This window comes from Triticum urartu, chromosome 7A, assembly GCF_056163025.1.
Source record: "Triticum urartu cultivar PI428250 chromosome 7A, HENAU_Tu73, whole genome shotgun sequence".
Taxonomy (NCBI): Eukaryota; Viridiplantae; Streptophyta; class Magnoliopsida; order Poales; family Poaceae; genus Triticum; species Triticum urartu.
Genome location: NC_141879.1, coordinates 378,388,307 through 378,402,732, shown reverse-complemented (window position 1 = coordinate 378,402,732; position 14,426 = coordinate 378,388,307).

Here is a 14,426-nt window from a genome sequence, read left to right as displayed (position 1 = left end):
ACGAGATCCCATCTTGGGGCCTGTTCCAGAGCTCCGCCGGAGGGGGCATCGATCATGGAGGGCTTCTACATCAACACCATAGCCTCTCCGATGAAGTGTGAGTAGTTTACCTCAGACCTACGGGTCCATAGTTAGTATCTAGATGGCTTCTTCTCTCTTTTTGGATCTCAATACAACGTTCTCCCCCTCTCTTGTGGAGAACTATTCGATGTAATCTTCTTTTTGCGATGTGTTTGTTGAGACCGACGAATTGTGGGTTTATGATCAAGTCTATCTATGAATAATATTTGAATCCTCTCTGAATTCTTTTATGTATGATTGGTTATCTTTGTAAGTCTCTTCAAATTATCAGTTTGGTTTGGCCTACTAGATTAATCTTTCTTGCAATGGGAGAAGTGCTTAGCTTTGGGTTCAATCTTGCGGTGTCCTTTCCCGGTGACAGTAAGGGCAGCAAGGCACGTATTGTATTGTTGCCATCGAGGATAACAAGATGGGGTTTTCTTCATATTGCATGAGTCTATCCCTCTACATCATGTCATCTTGCTTAAGGCGTTACTCTGTTTTTAACTTAATACTCTAGATGCATGTCGGATAGCGGTCGATGAGTGGAGTAATAGTAGTAGATGCAGGCAGGAGTTGGTCTACTTGTCTCGCACGTGATGCCTATATACATGATCATACCTAGATATTCTCATAACTATGCTCAATTCTGTCAATTGCTCAACAGTAATTTGTTCACCCACCGTAGAATACTTATGCTCTCGAGAGAAGCCACTAGTGAGACCTATGGCCCCTGGGTCTATCTTTATCATATTGATCTCCTACTACTTAGTTATTTCCTTTGCTATTTATTTTGCCTTTATTTTACTTTGCATCTTTATCATAAAAATACCAAAAATATTATCTTATCATATCTATCAGATCTCACTCTCGTAAGTGGCCTTATAGGGATTGACAACCCCTATTTGCGTTGGTTGCGAGGATTTATTTGTTTTGTGAAGGAACAAGGGACTCGCGCGTAGCCTCCTACTGGATTGATACCTTGGTTCTCAAAAACTGAGGGAAATACTTACGCTACTTTGCTGCATCATCCCTTCCTCTTCGGGGAAAACCAACGCAGTGCTCAAGAGGTAGCAAGAAGGATTTCTGGCGCCGTTGCCGGGGAGGTCTACGCAAAAGTCAATATACCAAGTACCCATCACATACCCTTATCTCCCGCATTACATTATCTGCCATTTCCCTCTCATTTTCCTCTCCCCCCACTTCACCCTTGCTATTTTATTCGCCCTCTCTCTCTATCCTCCCTCTCTATTTGCCTCTTTTTGCCCGCTTGCTTTTTGTTTGCTTGTGTGTTAGTTTGTTTGCTTGTCGTTATGGCTAGTCCTTTACCTTCTGCCTCTATGTCTGAAATTGGGGAAACTATTGTCGATAATAATTCTGATGCTCCTACTAAAGAACCCACTATCTCACATATAAAAAGATTCTGTGTTGGTAGTGGTAATATTATTGGAAAAGGAGTTATTCAAGATTTCTTTACTTGTGTCGGTGCTTTACCTTCTATGGGTAGTTATATCCTTCATAGAACTAGTAGTCTTGCGGACTCTATTGCCATGCTTGTAGTTGAACTTGAAAGACAATTCATGCACATGCATCCTTCTATACAAAGGATTTTTCTAGAATTTTCTAATATTGAGCATTCTTCTGTTAAGCGTGCCGCTACTATCTTTTTGTCTCATGAGTTTAGATTCATAATAAAAGAGGCTAAAGAAATCTTTGCACATTATAGGGTGGATGCTTTCCGTCCTCCCATAGAGGCTATCCTCTTTGATCAAGAAGAAATAATGCGCTTTCAATCTCTAGATTATGTTGCTTTCAATGAAAATCTTAGAAAAAGGGTTCCTACCAATGTTTTAGTTGACAGAATTTCTGAACTTAATGATGATTTGTCTATTCGAAATAATGAACTAGGATATTCTCTTGAATATAGGCTCACAAAGTTCTGTCAAAAAAATGCTTATAATGATGAATTGGTTGTGCAATATGAAGGACCAAAGGAGGAACCTATACCTCCCAAGGTTAATCTTGGGGACTTTTGTCCCATGAAATTTAACCCTTTTGATTACTTTTGCTTGCCTCAAAGAAAACTTGCTGCCGAACGTAGAGAATATGAAATGAGTTTTAATAATCTATCTTACTATTATGGCAATACCTAGATCTATTGTTGCTTGTTATGCCTAGCTAGGGGCGTTAAACGATAGCGCTTGTTGGGAGGCAACCCAATTTTATTTTTATTCCTTGATTTTTGCTCCCGTTTATTAATAAATAATTTATCTAGCCTCTGTTTTGGTTGTGTTTTTTGTGTTTAATTAGTGTTTGTGCCAAGTAGAACCGTTGGGAAGACTTGGGGAAAGTCTTGTTACACTTGCTGTAAAAAACAGAAACTTTAGCGCTCACGAGAACTGCTGTCATTTTTATTTGGAAAGTGATATTTAGTTAATTATTTTTGCATATGATTAATAGATAAATTCCTCACGTCCAGCAATTTATTTTAGAATTGTTGGGGTTCCAGATCTTGCGCTAGCTGCAGATTACTATAGACTGTTCTGTTTTTGACAGATTCTGTTTTTCGTGTGTTGTTTGCTTATTTTGATGAATCTATGGCTAGTAAAATAGTTTATAAACCATAGAGAAGTTGGAATACTGTAGATATAACACCAATATAAATAAATAATGAATTCATTACAGTACCTTGAAGTGGTCTTTTGTTTTCTTTCGCTAACGGAGCTCACGAGATTTTCTACTTTAAGTTTTGTGTTGTGAAGTTTTCAAGTTTTGGGTAAAGATTTGATGGATTATGGAACAAGGAGTGGCAAGAGCCTAAGCTTGAGGATGCCCATGGCACCCCCAAGATAATCTAAGGACACCTAAAAGCCAAAGCTTGGGGATGCCCCGGAAGGCATCCCCTCTTTCGTCTACTTCTATCGGTAACTTTACTTGGAGCTATATTTTTATTCGCCACATGATATGTGTTTTGCTTGGAGCGTCTTGTATTATTTGAGTCTTTGCTTGTTAGTTTACCACAATCATCCTTGCTGTACACACCTTTTGAGAGAGCCATACATGATTTAGAATTTGTTAGAATACTCTATGTGCTTCGCTTATATCTTTTGAGTTATATAATTTTGCTCTAGTACTTCACTTATATCTTTTAGAGCACGGTGGTGAATTTGTTTTATAGAAACTATTGATCTTTCATGCTTCACTTAGATTATTTTGAGAGTATTAAATAGCATGGTAATTTGCTTAAAATCCTAATATGCTAGGTATTCAAGAATAAAAAAATTCTCTTATGAGTGTGTTGAATACTATGATTTGTTTGATACTTGATTATTGTTTTGAGATATGGAGATGGTGATATTAAAGTCATGCTAGTTGAGTAGTTGTGAATTTGAGAAATACTTGTGTTGAAGCTTGTGATTCCCGTAGCATGCACGTATGGTGAACCGTTATGTGATGAAGTCGGAGCATGATTTATTATTTTGATTGCCTTCCTTATGAGTGGCGGTCGGGGACGAGCGATGGGCTTTTCCTACCAATCTATCCCCCTAGGAGAATGTGCGTAATACTTTGCTTTGATAACTTGTAGATTTTTGCAGTAAGTATATGAGTTCTTTATGACTAATGTTGAGTCCATGGATTATACGCACTCTCACCCTTCCATCTTTGCTAGCCTCTCTAATACCGCGCACCTTTCGCCGGTGTCATACACCCACCATATACCTTCCTCAAAACAGCCACCATACCTACCTATTATGGCATTTCCATAGCCATTCCCAGATATATTGTCATGCAACTTTCCACCATTCCTTTTATTCTGACACACTCCATCACTGTCATATTTCTTAGCATGATCACGTAGTCGACATCGTATTTGTGGCAAAGCCACCATTCATAATTCTTTCATACATGTCACTCATGAGTCATTGCATATCCCGGTACACCGCCGGAGGCATTCATATCGAGTCATATTTTGTTCTAAGTATCGAGTTGTAATTGTTGAGTTGTAAGAAAAATAAAAGTGTGATGATCATCATTATTAGAGTATTGTCCCAGTGAGGAAAGGATGATGGAGACTATGATTCCCCCACAAGTTGGGATGAGACTCCGGACGAAAAATTAAAAAAAAAGAGAAAAAGAAAAGAGGCCATAAAAAAGAGAAAATGCCCAAATAAAAAAATGAGATAAAAAGAGAGAAGGGACAATGTTACTATCCTTTTACCACACTTGTGCTTCAAAGTAGCACCATGATCTTCATAGTAGAGAGTCTCTCATGTTATCACTTTCATATACTAGCGGGAATCTTTCATTATAGAACTTGGCTTGTATATTCCAATGATGGGCTTCCTCAAAATGCCCTAGGTCTTCATGAGCAAGCAAGTTGGATGCACACCCACTTAGTTTCTTTTTGAGCTTTCATATACTTATAGCTCTAGTGCATCCGTTGCATGGCAATCCCTACTCACTCACATTGATATCTATTGATGGGCATCTCTATAGCCCGTTGATACGCCTAGTTGATGTGAGACTATCTTTTCCCTTTTTGTCTTCTCCACAACCACCACTCTATTCCACCTATAGTGCTATATCCATGGCTCACGCTCATGTATTGCGTGAAAATTGAAAAGGTTTTGAGAATGTCAAAAGTATGAAACAATTGCTTGGCTTGTCATCAGGGTTGTGCATAATTTAAATATTTTGTGTGGTGAAGATAGAGCATAGGCAGACTATATGATTTTGTAGGGATAACTTTCTTTAGCCATGTTATTTTGAGAAGACATAATTGCTTTGTTAGTATGCTTGAAGTATTATTATTTTTCTGTCAATATGAACTTTTTTCTTGAATCTTTCGGATCTAAATATTCATACCACAATTAAGAACAATTACATTAAAATTATGCCAAGTAGCACTCCGCATCAAAAATTTTGTTTTTATCATTTACCTACATGAGGACGAGCAGGAATTAAGCTTGGGGATGCTTGATACGTCTCCAACGTATCTATAATTTTTGATTGCTCCATGCTATATTATCTACTGTTTTGGACATTACTGGGCTTTATTATCCACTTTTATATTATTTTTGGGACTAACCTATTAACCGGAGGCCCAACCCAAAATTGTTGTTTTTTGCCTGTTTTAGGGTTTCAAAGAAAAGGAATATCACACAGAGTCCAAACAGAATGAAACCTTCGGGAACGTGATTTTTTCAATGAATAAGACCAGAGAGACTTGGACCCTACGTCAAAAAAAGAAACAGGAGTCCACGAGGTAGGGGGCGCGCCCACCCCCACCAGGCGCGCCCTCCACCCTCGTGGGCCCCCTGTTGCTCCACCGACGTACTCCTTCCTCCTATATATATCCATGTACCCCCAAACGATTAGATACGGAGCCAAAACCCTAATTCCACCACCGCAACTTTCTGTATCCACGAGATCCCATCTCAGGGCTTGTTCCGAAGCTCCGCCGGAGGGGGCATCGATCACGGAGGGCTTCTACATCAACACCATAGCCTCTCCGATGAAGTGTGAGTAGTTTACCTCAGACCTACGGGTCCATAGTTAGTAGCTAGATGGCTTCTTCTCTCTTTTTGGATCTCAATACAATGTTCTCCCCCTCTCTTGTGTAGAACTATTCGATGTAATCTTCTTTTTGCGGTGTGTTTGTTGAGACCGATGGACTGTGGTTTTATGATCAAGTCTATCTATGAATAATATTTGAATCTTCTCTGAATTCTTTTATGTATGATTAGTTATCTTTGTAAGTCTCTTCGAATTATCAGTTTGGTTTGGCCTACTAGATTGATCTTTCTTTCAATGGGAGAAGTGCTTAGCTTTGGGTTCAATCTTGCGGTGTCCTTTCCCGGTGACAGTAAGGGCAGCATGGCATGTATTGTATTGTTGCCATCGAGGATAACAAGATGGGGTTTTCTTCATATTGCATGAGTCTATCCCTCTACATCATGTCATCTTGCTTAAGGTGTTACTCTGTTTTTTAACTTAATACTCTAGATGCATGCTGGATAGCGGTCGATGAGTGGAGTAATAGTAGTAGATGCAGGCAGGAGTCGGTCTACTTATCTCGGACGTGTTGCCTATATACATGATCATACCTAGATATTCTCATAACTATGCTCAATTCTGTCAATTGCTCAACAGTAATTTGTTCACCCACCGTAGAATACTTATGCTCTCGAGAGAAGCCACTAGTGAAACCTATTGCCCCGGGTCTATCTTTATCATATTGATCTCGTACTACTTAGTTATTTCCTTTGCTATTTATTTTGCCTTTATTTTACTTTGCATCTTTATCATAAAAATAGCAAAAATATTATCTTATCATATCTATCAGATCTCACTCTCGTAAGTGGCCTTATAGGGATTGACAACCCCTATTTGCGTTGGATGCGAGGATTTATTTGTTTTGTGCAGGTACGAGGGACTCACGCGTAGCCTCCTACTGGATTGATACCTTGGTTCTCAAAAACTAAGGGAAATACTTACGCTACTTTGCTGCATCATCCCTTCCTCTTCGGGGAAAACCAACGCAGTGCTCAAGAGGTAGCAGTATTGTTGCAAATAGGAATTATGTGCCCATGGACTTCATTGTTCTTGAAATAGATTGCAATCCTACATGTCCTATTATTCTTGGTAGACCTTTCCTTAGAACGATTGGTGCAATTATTGACATGAAAGAAGGAAATATTAGATTCCAATTCCCGTTAAGGAAAGGCATGGAACACTTTCCTAGGAAGAAAATTAAATTGCCTTATGAATCTATTATGAGAGCCACTTATGGATTGCATACCAAAGATGACAATACCTAGATATATTCTTGTTTTTATGCCTAACTAGGGGCGTTAAACGATAGCGTTTATTGGGAGGCAACCCAATTTTATTTTTGTTCTTTACTTTTTGTTCATGTTTAGTAATAAATAATTCATATAGCCTCTATTACGATTGTGTTTTTTATGTTTTAATTAGTGTTTGTGCCAAATAAAGCCTTTAGGATCTTCTTGGTTGATTATTGTTTGATCTTGCTGATAAAAACAGAAAGTATGCGCTCATGAAAATAATTTTCAGTTTTAACCAGAGAGCGATAAAATACCAATTCCAACTGAAGTAGATCAATATACAAATTATCCTGGCCGTCCTAATTTTTCAGAATTTTTGGAGTTACAGAAGTATTCAAAACCTATAGATTGCCACAGATTGTTTTGTTTTTGACAGATTCTGTTTTTCGTGTGTTGTTTGCTTATTTTGATGCATCTATGGCTAGTATCAGGGGGTATGAACCATAAAGAAGTTGTAATAAAGTAGGTTTAACACCAATATAAACTAAAAATGAGTTCATTACAGTACCTTAAAGTGGTGGTTTATTTTCTTATACTAACGGAGCTCATGAGATTTTGTGTTGAGTTTTGTGTTGTGAAGTTTTCAAGTTTTTAGGTAAAGATTTGATGGATTTTGGAATAAGAAGTGATACGTCCATTTTGCATCATGCTTTTATATCGATATTTATTGCATTATGGGCTGTTATTACGCATTATCTCACAATACTTATGCCTATTCTCTCTTATTTTACAAGGTTTGCACAAAGAGGGAGAATGACGGCAGCTGGAATTCTTGGCTAGAAAAGGAGCAAATATTAGAGACCTATTCTGCACAACTCCAAAAGTCCTGAAACTCCACGGGAGTCATTTTTATAATATATTAAAAATATTGGGCGAAGGAAGCACCAGAGGGGGGCCACCCATCATCCATGAGGGTGGGGGCGCACCCTACCCCCCTGGGCGCGCCCCGCTGTCTCGTGGGCCCCCTGGCAGGCTTCTAGTGCCCATCTTTGGCTATATGAAGTCTTCCGCCCTGGAAAAAAATCATAAGCAAGCTTGCGGGAGAAACACCGCCGCCACGAGGCGGAATCTTGGCGGAACCAATCTAGGGCTCCGGTGGAGCTGTTCTGCCGGGGAAACATCCCTCCGGGAGGGGGAAATCATCACCATCGATCCTCTCATTGGGAAGGGGGTCAATCTCCATCAACATCTTCACCAGCACCATCTCATCTCAAACCCTAGTTCATCTCTTGTATCCAATCTTTGTCTCAAAACCTCAGAATGGTACATGTGGGTTGCTAGTAGTGTTGATTACTCCTTGTAGTTGATGCTAGTTGGTTTATTTGGTGGAAGATCATATGTTCAGATCCTTTATGCATATTAATAACCCTCTGATTATGAACATGAATATGATTTGTGAGTAGTTACGTTTGTTCCCGAGGACATGGGAGAAGTCTTGCTATAAGTAGTCATGTGAATTTGGTATTCGTTCGATATTTTGTTGAGATGTATATTGTCTCTCCTCTAGTGGTGTCATGTGAACGTCGACTACATGACACTTCACCATTGTTTGGGCCTAGGGGAAGGCATTGGGAAGTAATAAGTAGATGATGGGTTGCTAGAGTGACAGAAGCTTAAACCCTAGTTTATGCGTTGCTTCGTAAGGGGCTGATTTGGATCCATATGTTTCATGCTATGGTTAGCTTTACCTTAATACTTCTTTTGTAGTTGCGGATGCTTGCAAGAGGGGTTAATCCTAAGTGGGATGCTTGTCCAAGTAAGGGCAGTACCCAAGCACCGGTCCACCCACATATCAAATTATCAAAGTACCGAATGTGAATCATATGAGCATGATGAAAACTAGCTTGACGATAATTCCCATGTGTCCTCGGGAGCGTTTTCCTTTATATAAGACTTTTTCCAGGCTTGTCCTTTGCTACAAAAAGGATTGGGCCATCTTGCTCCACCTTATTTACTTTTATTAGTTGTTACCCGTTACCAATTACCTTATCACAAAACTATTTGTTACCGATAATTTCAGTGCTTGCAGAGAATACCTTACTGAAAACTGCTTATCATTTCCTTCTGCTCCTCGTTGGGTTCGACACTCTTACTTATTGAAAGGACTATGATAGATCCCCTATACTTGTGGGTCATCAAGACTCTTTTCTGGCGCCATGGCCGGGGAGTGAAGCGCCTTTGGTAGGTGGAATTTGGTAAGGAAAAATTTATATAGTGTGCTGAAATTTACTGTCACGGGTTACTATGGAAAGTAATCCTTTGAGGGGCTTGTTCGGGGTATCTTCACCCCAACCAATAGATCAAAGAGTTGCTCCTAAACATACTGAACCTACTGAAAATGTTTATTTTGAAATTCCTTCAGGTATGATAGAGAAACTGCTAGCTAATCCTTTTACATGAGATGGAACATTGCATCCTGATTTACACGTAATCTATGTGGATAAAGTTTGTGGATTATTTAAGCTTGCAGGTATGCCCGAGGATGTTATCAATAAGAAGGTCTTCCCTTTATCTTTGAAGGGAAAGGCATTGACATGGTTTAGGCTATGTGATGATATTGGATCATGGAACTACAACCGATTGAAATTGGAATTTCATCAGAAGTTTTATCCTATGCATCTGGTTCATCGTGATCGTAATTATATATATAATTGTTGGCCTCGCGAAGGACAAAGCATCACTCAAGCTTGGGAGAGGCTTAAGTCAATGTTATATTCATGCCCCAACCATGGGCTCTCAAGAGAAATTATTATTCAAATTTTTTATGCTCGGCTTTCTCTCAATAATCGCTCCATGCTCGATACTTCTTGTACTGGATCTTTTATGATGAAGACTATTGAATTCAAATGGGATTTATTGGAAAGAATTAAACGCAACTCTGAATATTGGGAACTCGACAAAGGTAAGGAGTCAAGTATAACACCTAAGTTTGATTGTGTTAAATCTTTTATGGATGCCGATGTTTTCCGTGAACTTAGCACTAAATATGGACTTGACTCTGAGATAGTAGCTTCTTTCTGTGAATCATTTGCTACTCATGTTGATCTCCCTAAGGATAAGTGGCTTAAATATCATCCTCCCATTGAAGTAAAAGTAGTTGAACCTATTAAAGTTGAAGAAAAGACTATCACTTATAATGTTGATCCTATTGTTCCTACCGCTTATATTGAGAAACCACCTCTCCCTACTAGAATAAAGGATCATGCTAAAGCTTCAACTGTGGTTCGTAAGAGTAATACTAGAACACCTACACCCTCTGAGCAAATTAAAGTTGAACCTAGTATTGCTATGGTTAAAGATCTCTTGTCTGATAATATTGATGAGCATGTTATTTACTTTTCTGATGAAGCTGCTAGAATTGCTAGACCCGGTACTAAAAATAAACATAGACCTATTGTAGGCATGCCTGTTATTTCTGTTAAAATAGGAGATCATTGCTATCATGGCTTATGTGATATGGTGCTAGTGCGAGTGCAACACCTCATTCTTTATATGAAGAAATTATGCATGATATTCCACCTACTGAGATAGAAGGTATTGATGTTACAGTTAAGCTTGCCAATAGAGATACTATTTCACCGATTGGGATTGTTAGAGATGTTGAAGTCTTGTGTGGGAAAGTTAAATATCCTGCTGATTTTCTTGTTCTTGGTTCCCCACAAGATGACTTTTGTACCATTATATTTGGTAGACCCTTCTTGAATAATGTTAATGCTAAGATAGACTGCAAAAAGCATATTGTTTCTATTGGTTTAGGGGATATGTCTCATGATTTTAAATTTGCTAAATTTCGTAGACAACCCCATGATAAAGAATTGCCTAGTAAAGATGAAATTATTGGTCTTGCTACTATTGTTGTGCCTCCTAATGATCCTTTAGAACAATATTTGCTAGACCATGCAAATGATATGTTTATGAATAAAAGAAGGGAAATAGATGAAGTATTCTTTAAACAAGGACCTATTTTGAAACACAACTTGCCTGTTGAAATTCTAGGGGATCCCCCTCCACCTAAGGGTGATCCCGTGTTTGAGCTTAAACCATTGCCTGATACTCTCAAATATGCTAATCTTGATGAAAAGAAGATACATCATATTATTATTAGTGCTAACCTTTCAGAGCAAGAAGAAGAGAAGTTATTGAAAACTCTGAAGAAGCACCATGTTGCTATTGGATATACTCTTGATGATCTTAAGGGCATTAGTCCCACTCTATGCCAGCACAAAATAAAATTGGAAAAATATGCTTGACCGGTTGTTGATCACCAACGATGGTTAAATCCTAAGATGAAAGAAGTGGTAAGAAAAGAAATACTAAAGCTTCTTGAGGCAGGTATAATTTATCCCGTTGCTGATAGTCAGTGGGTAAGTCCTATCCACTGTGTCCCTAAGAAGGGAGGTATTACTGTTGTTCCTAATGATAAAGATGAATTGATCCCACAAAGAATTATTACAGGTTATAGAATGGTAATTGATTTCCGCAAACTAAATAAAGGTACTAAAAAATAACATTACCCTTTACCTTTTATTCATCAAATGCTAGAAAGATTATCTAAACATACACATTTTTGCTTTCTAGATGGTTATTCTGGTTTCTCTCAAATACCTGTGTCAAAAGAGGGTCAAGAAAAGACCAATTTTACTTGCCCTTTCGGTACCTTTGCTTATAGACGTATGCCTTTGGGTTTATGTAATGCACCTGCTACCTTTCAAAGATGTATGACTGCTATATTCTCTGATTTTTGTGAAAAGATTGTTGAGGTTTTCATGGATGATTTCTCCGTATATGGAACCTCTTTTGATGAATGCTTAAGCAACCTTGATCGAGTTTTGCAGAGATGTGAAGAAACTAATCTTGTGTTGAATTGGGAGAAGTGCCACTTTATGGTTAATGAAGGTATTGTCTTGGGGCATAAAATTTCTGAAAGAGGTATTGAAGTTGATAAAGCTAAAGTTGATGATATTGAAAAGATGCCGTGTCCAAAGGACATTAAAGGTATAAGAAGTTTCCTTGGTCATGCCGGTTTTTATAGGAGGTTCATTAAAGACATCTCAAAAATTTCCAGGCCTCTGACTAATCTCTTACAAAAAGATGTTCCTTTTGTCTTTGATGATGATTGTGTAGAAGCATTTGAAATACTTAAGAAAGCCTTGATTTCTGCACCTATTGTTCAGCCTCCTGATTGGAATTTACCCTTTGAAATTATGTGATGCTAGTGATTATGTTGTAGGTGCTGTGTTAGGACAAAGAGTTGATAAGAAATTAAATGTTATCCAATATGCTAGTAAAACTCTAGATAGTGCCCAGAGGAATTATGCTACTACTGAAAAAAAAATTAGCAGTTGTATTTGCTTGTGATAAGTTCAGACCTTATATTGTTGATTCTAAAGTAACTGTTCACACTGATCATGCTACTATTAAATATCTTATGGAAAAGAAAGATGCTAAACCTAGACTTATTAGATGGGTTCTCCTACTACAAGAATTTGATTTGCATATTATTGATAGAAAAAGGAGCTGAGAACCCCATTGCAGACAACTTGTCTAGGTTAGAGAATGTTCTTGATGACCCACTACCTATTGATGATAGCTTTCCTGATGAACAATTAGCTGTCATAAATGCTTCTCGTACTGCTCCATGGTATGCTGATTATGCTAATTAAATTATTGCTAAATTTATACCACCTAGTTTCACATACCAGCAAAAGAAAAAGTTCTTCTATGCTTTAAGACATTACTTCTGGGATGACCCACACCTTTATAAAGACGGGGTAGATGGTGTTATTAGACGTTGTGTGCCTGAGCATGAACAGGAACAGATCCTACGCAAGTGTCACTCCGAGGCTTATGGAGGACACCATGCTGGAGATAAAACTACACATAAGGTATTGCAATCCGATTTATATTAGCCTACTCTCTTCAAGGATGCCTGTAAGCTTGTCTTGTCTTGTGATGAATGTCAAAGAATTGGTAATATTAGTAGATGTCAAGAAATGCCTATGAATTATTCACTTGTTATTGAACCATTTGATGTTTGGGGCTTTGATTGTATGGGACCGTTTCCTTCCTTTAATGGGTATACACATATTTTAGTTGTTGTTGATTACGTTACTAAGTGGGTAGAAGCCATTCCAACTAGTAGTGTTGATCATAACACCTCTATTAAGATGCTTAAAGAAGTTATTTTTCCAAGGTTTGGAGTCCCTAGATACTTAATGACTGGTGGTGGTTCACATTTTATTCATGGTGCTTTTCGTAAGATGCTTGCTAAGTATGATGTTAATCATAGAATTGCATCTCCATATCATCCACAGTCTAGTGGTCAAGTAGAACTGAGTAATAGAGAGCTTAAATTAAATTTGCAAAAGACTATTAATAGATCTAGAAAGAATTGGTCCAAGAAACTTGATGATGCATTATGGGCTTATAGAACTGCATATAAAAATCCTATGGGTATGTCTCCATATAAAATGGTTTATGGAGAAGCATGTCACTTACCTCTCGAACTAGAACATAAGGCATATTGGGCCGGTAAAGAGCTCAACTATGACTTCAAACTTGCCGATGAGAAGAGACTATTTGACATTAGCTCACTTGATGAATGGAGAACCCAGGCCTATGAGAATGCCAAGCTATTTAAAGAAAAAGTTAAAAGATGGCATGACAAAAGGATACAAAAACGTGAGTTTAATGTAGGTGATTATGTATTGTTATACAACTCTCGTTTAAGATTTTTTTCAGGAAAACTCCTCTCTAAATTGGATGGTCCTTATGTTATTGAGGAGGTCTATCGTTCTGGTGCCATAAAAATCAACAACTTTGAAGGCACAAATCCGAGGGTGGTGAACGGTCAAAGAATCAAATATTATATCTCAGGTAATCCTATAAATGTTGAACCTAATGTTATTATAACCGTAACCCCGGAGGAGTATATAAGGGACACCTTCCAGAACGTTTCAGCCTCCGAAAAGGAAGAGGTATGTGGTGCGGTAAGTAAACCGACTCCAAAACAGTTCTAATAGCAATTTTTCTCCATTTTGGAATATTTAAGAAAATAGGAAAATAAGAAGCAGTCTGGAAAGGACACGAGGCGTCCACAAGGGTGGAGGGTGCGCCCCTGCCTCATGGGCACCTCACGTGCCCTCCGGACTCCGTTTTCTTGCATGCTACTTCTTTCGGTCAGTAAAAATTCAGTATATAATCTCCCGAAGGTTTTGACCACCGTACCACGCAATTATCCTCTGTTTTTTTTTCGAGTTGTTTCTACAGCAGATTTAGAGCAAGATGTCATCCCAAGACTCCGACGGAGAGAGATATGTCTCACATCTCATTGCTGACCCACAGACCTATGGGGACCTATCCCCTTGTGGTCGAACTACGGATGATGAGGAGGATGCTCATTTGAGGAGGATTAATGATTCAAGTTCAGAGGAGGAGGATGTTCCTCTACCTCAACCTGGGTATATGCACGTGAAGTTCAAGAAGTCTAGTCTCCCTAAGTGGGCTAAACTATCTAAC